General features: G+C 40.4%; 1 pseudogene; it reads right to left on the bottom strand.

Moving 5' to 3' along the window:
* Window positions 1-3,837: 3,837 nt before the first annotated feature.
* LOC106982541 (glyceraldehyde-3-phosphate dehydrogenase-like) lies at window positions 3,838-5,122 on the bottom strand (annotated as a pseudogene).
* Window positions 5,123-6,000: the final 878 nt, after the last annotated feature.

Genomic DNA, 6,000 nt, shown 5'->3' on the forward strand with positions numbered 1-6,000 from the left:
ATAAACATGGCTTTCAGAGATGGAATTTTAACCATATGTTCTTTCATCTGATGAGGGATGTCATTATGACAGAGCAATGAATTTTGTTTCTCATTTCAATCACTATTCAGGGCAAGGACTCTATTTCCACCCCCACAGTTTCTAAGAGTGATCTGAATAAATGAGTTGGTTTTTTTTCTTAAAAATTTTTAATGTTTATTTCTTTTTGAGAGAGAGAGTGTGAGCAGGGAAGGGCAGAGAGAGAGAGAGAGAGAGAGAGAGAGAGACAGACAGAATCTGAAGCAGGATCCAGGCTCTGAGCTGTCAGCACAGAGCCCGACGCGGGGCTCAAACCCACGAACCATGAGATCATAACCTGAGCTGAAGTTAGACACTTAACCCACTGAGCCACCCAGGCGCCCCTAGAGCTTTTGACCACTGCAAACTGAACTGTCAAAGGGGACTTCAGTGCTCAATTGGATTAAATGCCACCCAGGTGCTCCACGAGTTGTTTTTTTTAAAGATAGTCTCCCTCCTTCACCCCACCCCTTTTAATACATAGTAATGATACTTTGATTCATTCCAAGTGTCCTTTAAGCCAGGCTAGGCATATAGTGGTAAATAAGACAGCTGGCCTTTCTACTCTTATGGACCCCACATACCACCAGGAAGAGACAGACAAACTGTAAGCAAAAAGATAAACCAGAAAAGCATCAAGGAATGTGAGAAGGACTCTAATGATCCTGCTACAAAGCCATACGATAGGGGTGACAGAGAAAAGACATCGTTAGTTTGAGTGGTTGGAGAAGAAATCTCTGAGGAGGGAACATTTAAGCTGAGACCTGACTGTAAATTCTTGACAATACGGAGATCATCCCGGACAGGACTCATCTTGACATTTACTCCATTCCAGTCACAGAAAGAGCTTCTTTCTGTCCATCAAATACACCAAGCTTCTATTTTCTGCACAGCGCTTACGACTACCTGATCGATCTCATCTGTTCGCTTACTTATTTCTTGTGTCTTCTCACCTGAATACTGTCTTCATATAGGCTGGCATGAAGCCTGCCCCTAAGATCAGGGGGGCTGGGCAAGTATACAAATAGACATTGAACTACTATCAGTCTAAATAGTTATAAGTCAACCTAACACACCGTTAACTCCTCTTCCTCTACCGTTAAGTTGGAGGGATAACCTCCAACTTTGACAAGTAAACATTTATGATAAAATAAAAACGTTTTTATATGAACAAAAGACAGCAAAATATAAAAGATGACAGTACTTAATTATTGCACCTGTCTGGGTATAATGTTGATTGACTGATGATTTTGGATGAGAAATAAAGACATATAAAGCTAATACATTTCCTATATATTTATCCCATAAAAATTCTGCTTTCATTTCAGCAAAATTACCGGTTATGTTATTTAAGCCAGATTTTCATCAATGGCATTCCACTGACAAAAATGATAAAAAAGATTTTAAAAAATTTAATTATATTCAAAGTGTACAAAACTTGAATATATTTTCATAAAAATGGAAATTAACTAAAAAGTCAATACGTTTTATTTTTCACTGGTTTTCAACAGTTGTCTTTCTTTTAGGAAGGCAAAATAGATTATAATTGATGACAAACTTTCAAATAAAATTAAAGTGGAACTTTTTTATTTTTTGGTAAATGTTATTACCCTATTAAATATTTTCACAAAAAATAAATTATTCACAAGTTTGTCATTCAATGTCCATCGAGTTGCCAGTGTAAGGAATCAGTATCACCTTTCATTCATGTTACATCTATATCTATTTTCAAATTAAGAGTCACATGAATTATTTAATATTGGAAACAATCTTCAGCTACCATGTCCAATTGTTGGGAATACTTTGCTAATTCATGAGTACATCCAAACCCATAAATTGGAAAACAAAAGGAAACGAGAAAGTACGTGTTTGGAACTGCTTGGGAATAACAATACATCATGCAGAAATCTATTGTGTTCATGCAGTCTGAAAGCAAGAACGTGACAAGTTAACCAATTTGTCTTTCACCTAAAGCCCTTTTACGTACAAATCTTGTGCTCTGACACAGTGTCCAAGGCCAGTACGACTCATAAGCCTTCAGAGCATTCAAACAGGGTTTGCTTTTATTTGAGGACACAGGGCAAGAGACCTATTTCCCTGATGCTTGAACACACAAATCAGAGACTGGATGTTCAAGTTATGCTGCAGCAGTGCTAAAAGGCAGACTTTGAGGGACGGGCTCCCACATTTTTAAACAAATTTTTATTTTTTATTTATTTATTTATTTAAAAAAAATTTTTTTTCAACGTTTATTTATTTTTGGGACAGAGAGAGACAGAGCATGAACAGGGGAGGGGCAGAGAGAGAAGGAGACACAGAATCGGAAACAGGCTCCAGGCTCTGAGCCATCAGCCCATAGCCTGACGCGGGGCTCGAACCCACAGACCGCGAGATCGTGACCTGGCTGAAGTCGGACGCTTAACCGACTGCGCCACCCAGGCGCCCCTTTAAACAAATTTTTAAATGTATTCATGATATGAATTCAGGCCTTACTCTGGCCCAAGGGTGGTATTGAAGACAGGGCTTTCTCATGCTTACTAACGGATCTGTGCTGGGAAGTAACGTGCCTGGGGCATGGCTGACAATAAATATTTCTTGGCTGAACAAATGAGTGAACGAATGTAAATGTGTATAAGCTGTTTCTGTCTGTATCTCTTTCTTATTCAAGAAACGTATATCAGAATGTAAGTGAATGAAAGTAGTATGGTGACAGGAATGACTGAGAGATATTCTAACTATAACAAAAGTAAACTATTCAGAAACTTCAAAATTTTTTCATTTGCACATTATTTGCATCATATGTCACAATTTATGGGATACTTGACAGTATATCTATCGATGAAAGATGAAACAAGATGTATAAAATGAGCAATGTAAATTCGGCCTGGGAAATCTACACTTTAGGCAACAAACACATGACTTGGTAAATGGACTGAGAAGTTAAGTATTGGTTCTTCCCATTACGTCCCAGTCAAAGCCATTTAAATTATTATGAACTTGAGCACTTGTGGTGCTGTTCCCAGAAGTTACAATTATTTTTCTGGTTATTTTGAAATGCAGTGGTAGGGAGCTAAGAGTTGGAAAAAAAATTATCAGTCAATCCATTGGAGTAAGTGCCTGGTATATCTCCAGGAGCCAGCAGATGGCGCTAAAGCATTTTCCTGATCCCGGGAGGCCATTAGTCAGTATCCCCAAGCAACGCGTGGAATAGCCGCTTTCAAACTTTTTAAGTTTAAAAATTGTGTACAATTTTACAGAAACTGGTTTCTAGAATTTTCCATGCATTATAAAATGCAATAAAAATAATGTTTTTAAGCATTTAGAGAACCACAGGATTTTAAAATATTTAGATTTTCTTAGCTAATGTGCATTATTCAGTCATTCGTTCAATAAATACACTTAATTGTAGGTGCAGATGTCCTGAATCCCTTTTTCCCCAATCTCACCTCATTCTAAGTTCATTTCAATTGAATATTTGCTGCTGGGAAGATTTTTGTGTTGAGTAGGGTCATGGTGAGGTAGACGACTGGGAAAGCCAGCAAGGAGAAATTAATAGAAACATAATGACAAGAGTTATTAGAAAACCCAGGAAAGTTTAGGTGGTTGGTGAGGAAGGGAAGGATGCAGCTCTCTGTGGGCTGGATTTGAAGAACTTGGGGTAGACAGAGGAGTTTGGAGATGAAGAAAAGAGCAGCTCCTTGTGTAAGATGATATTAGATAGGAAGTGAACAGAGAAAAACAATCTTTTTAAGTTTTATTATTGTTACATTTGTATTCTCTCTTTGGTATTCTTTTGGGGGGGGCTTGGAACAGTACACTTTATGGATGATTACATGGTACAGTACACTTCATTGAGGGCTCCCCAAGGCCCTCCCTTTCTTCAGGGGAGTCTGGGATGGAAACTGTGTAGAGGCCAGGAGATTCTCAGTGTGTTGGGGGATAAGTTGGGGCAAGGAATCTCCAGCAGCTGAGGGCTTCTCTCTTCCTCTTGCTCTCACTGAGGCTGATGGTCCAGGGGGCTCTTACTCCTTGGAGGCCATGTGGACCATATGGTCCACCACCTGGTTGCCATAGCCAAATTCATTGTTGTACCAGGAAATGAGCTTGACAAAGTGGTCATTGCAGGAAATGAGCTTGACAAAGTGGTCATTGAGAGCAATACCAGCCCAAGTGTCAACAGTGGAAGAATGAGTGTTACTGTTGAAGTTGCAGAAGGCAACCTGATCCTCAGTGTAGCTCAGGATGCCCTTGAAGGTATCCTCTGGTGCCCGCTTCACCACCTTCTTGATATCATTGTATATGGCGGCTTTCTCCAGGCAGCAGGTCAGATGAACCAGTGACACGTGGGACGGGTGGGGACACAGAAGGCCATGACAGTGAGCTTCCCTTTCAGCTCAGGGTTGAGCCTGAGTGCCAGGAGAAACAGCCTTGGTGCCAGTAGAAACAAGGACGATGTTCTGGGCGAGCCCATGGCCATCATGCCACAGTTTCCCAGAGTGGTCGTCCACAGTTTTCTGTGTGGCAGTGATGGCATGGACCGTGGCCACGAGACCCCCATGATGCCACAGTTGTCATTGTTGACTTTGGCCAGAGGGGCCAAGCAGTTGGTGGTACAGGAGACATTGCTGACAATCTTGAGGGAGTCGCCATACTTCTCATGGCTCACACCCCTCACAAATGTGGGGGGCACCAGTAGAAGGGGCAGGGATGATAACCTTAAAGTGAGGCCCATCTGCAAGTGAGGCCCAACCTTCTACATGATAGTGAAGACCCCAGTGGACTCGACAACATACTCAGCACCAACATTACCCCATTTGATGTTGGCAGGATCTCCCTCCTGGAAGGTGAAAACGGGTTTTCCATGGATGACCGGTGTTTTGTTTTCAGCCTTGACTGTGCCGTTGAATTTGCCCTGGGTGGAATAATACTGGAACATGCAGACCACGTACTTGAAGTCAATGAAGGGGTCATTGATGGCAACAATATTCACTTTGCCAGAGTTAAAAGCAGCCCTGATGACCGGGTGCCTGATATGGCCAAATCCGTTTACTCTGAGCTTCCCCATTGTGTCTCAGGGATGTGGCTGGCAAAGCACCAGAAGAGGAGACTGTCTGTCCAGTGGGGAGGAGCAGAGAGCCTCCCTTTGGTAATCTTAAAAAAGACTTCTCTGAGGATTTTAGTTTATTTTTAGTGCTAACTAGGAGCCAGAATAATATTTTTAGTAGGATAACTCCATGCTGTAACTAGTTTCGAGACCCATTAAACCAGTTTAGTTTAATGTAGGTTATTTAAGTATTGCAAATAAAGAAATGAAAATGCCATTATTTCCCAGTAACATGATTATATATGCACCTGGGCAAGCCAAGCATTTAGCTCTCGAAACAGCTGGATATTGTATGGAATGTAAGAAACTGTATGGGTGCATGCATAAACACACACACACACACACACACACACACACACACGCACACACACACGTGATGTCCGTAGCATTTTATCTGTAATTATAGGAAACCAACCCTACAAATAGGGGCCAATTTCCAAAAGCAAAACACACACACAAAGTGCTTGAGAGACAAATACACAAGAGCTTTGTGAAGAAACAGTACAAACTTATGGAAAATTAAAACAAAAGATTTGAATGAGTGAAGATTGATAGTATATTATGCTCCTGGAAAGGAAGACAAATATTATATAAAATGTCTATGTGTCATCTTCAAGTTAACTTACATATTTAATTCAGTCTTGAGAAAAATCCCAGAATAGTTTTTAAAATTTGACAAAATGTTTCCTAAATGGATAGAAAAGGATAAGTATAACAGAATACATTTTTAAAATTTTCAGAGGGAAATTTCATGGAAAAATGTAATAGGGTAGATTAACATTATTAGGTATTAAAAATATATGAGAAACAGGGCACCTGGGTGGCCCAGTCGGTTAAGC

This window comes from Acinonyx jubatus, chromosome D2 (genome assembly GCF_027475565.1).
Source record: "Acinonyx jubatus isolate Ajub_Pintada_27869175 chromosome D2, VMU_Ajub_asm_v1.0, whole genome shotgun sequence".
In the NCBI taxonomy this organism is placed as follows: Eukaryota; Metazoa; Chordata; class Mammalia; order Carnivora; family Felidae; genus Acinonyx; species Acinonyx jubatus.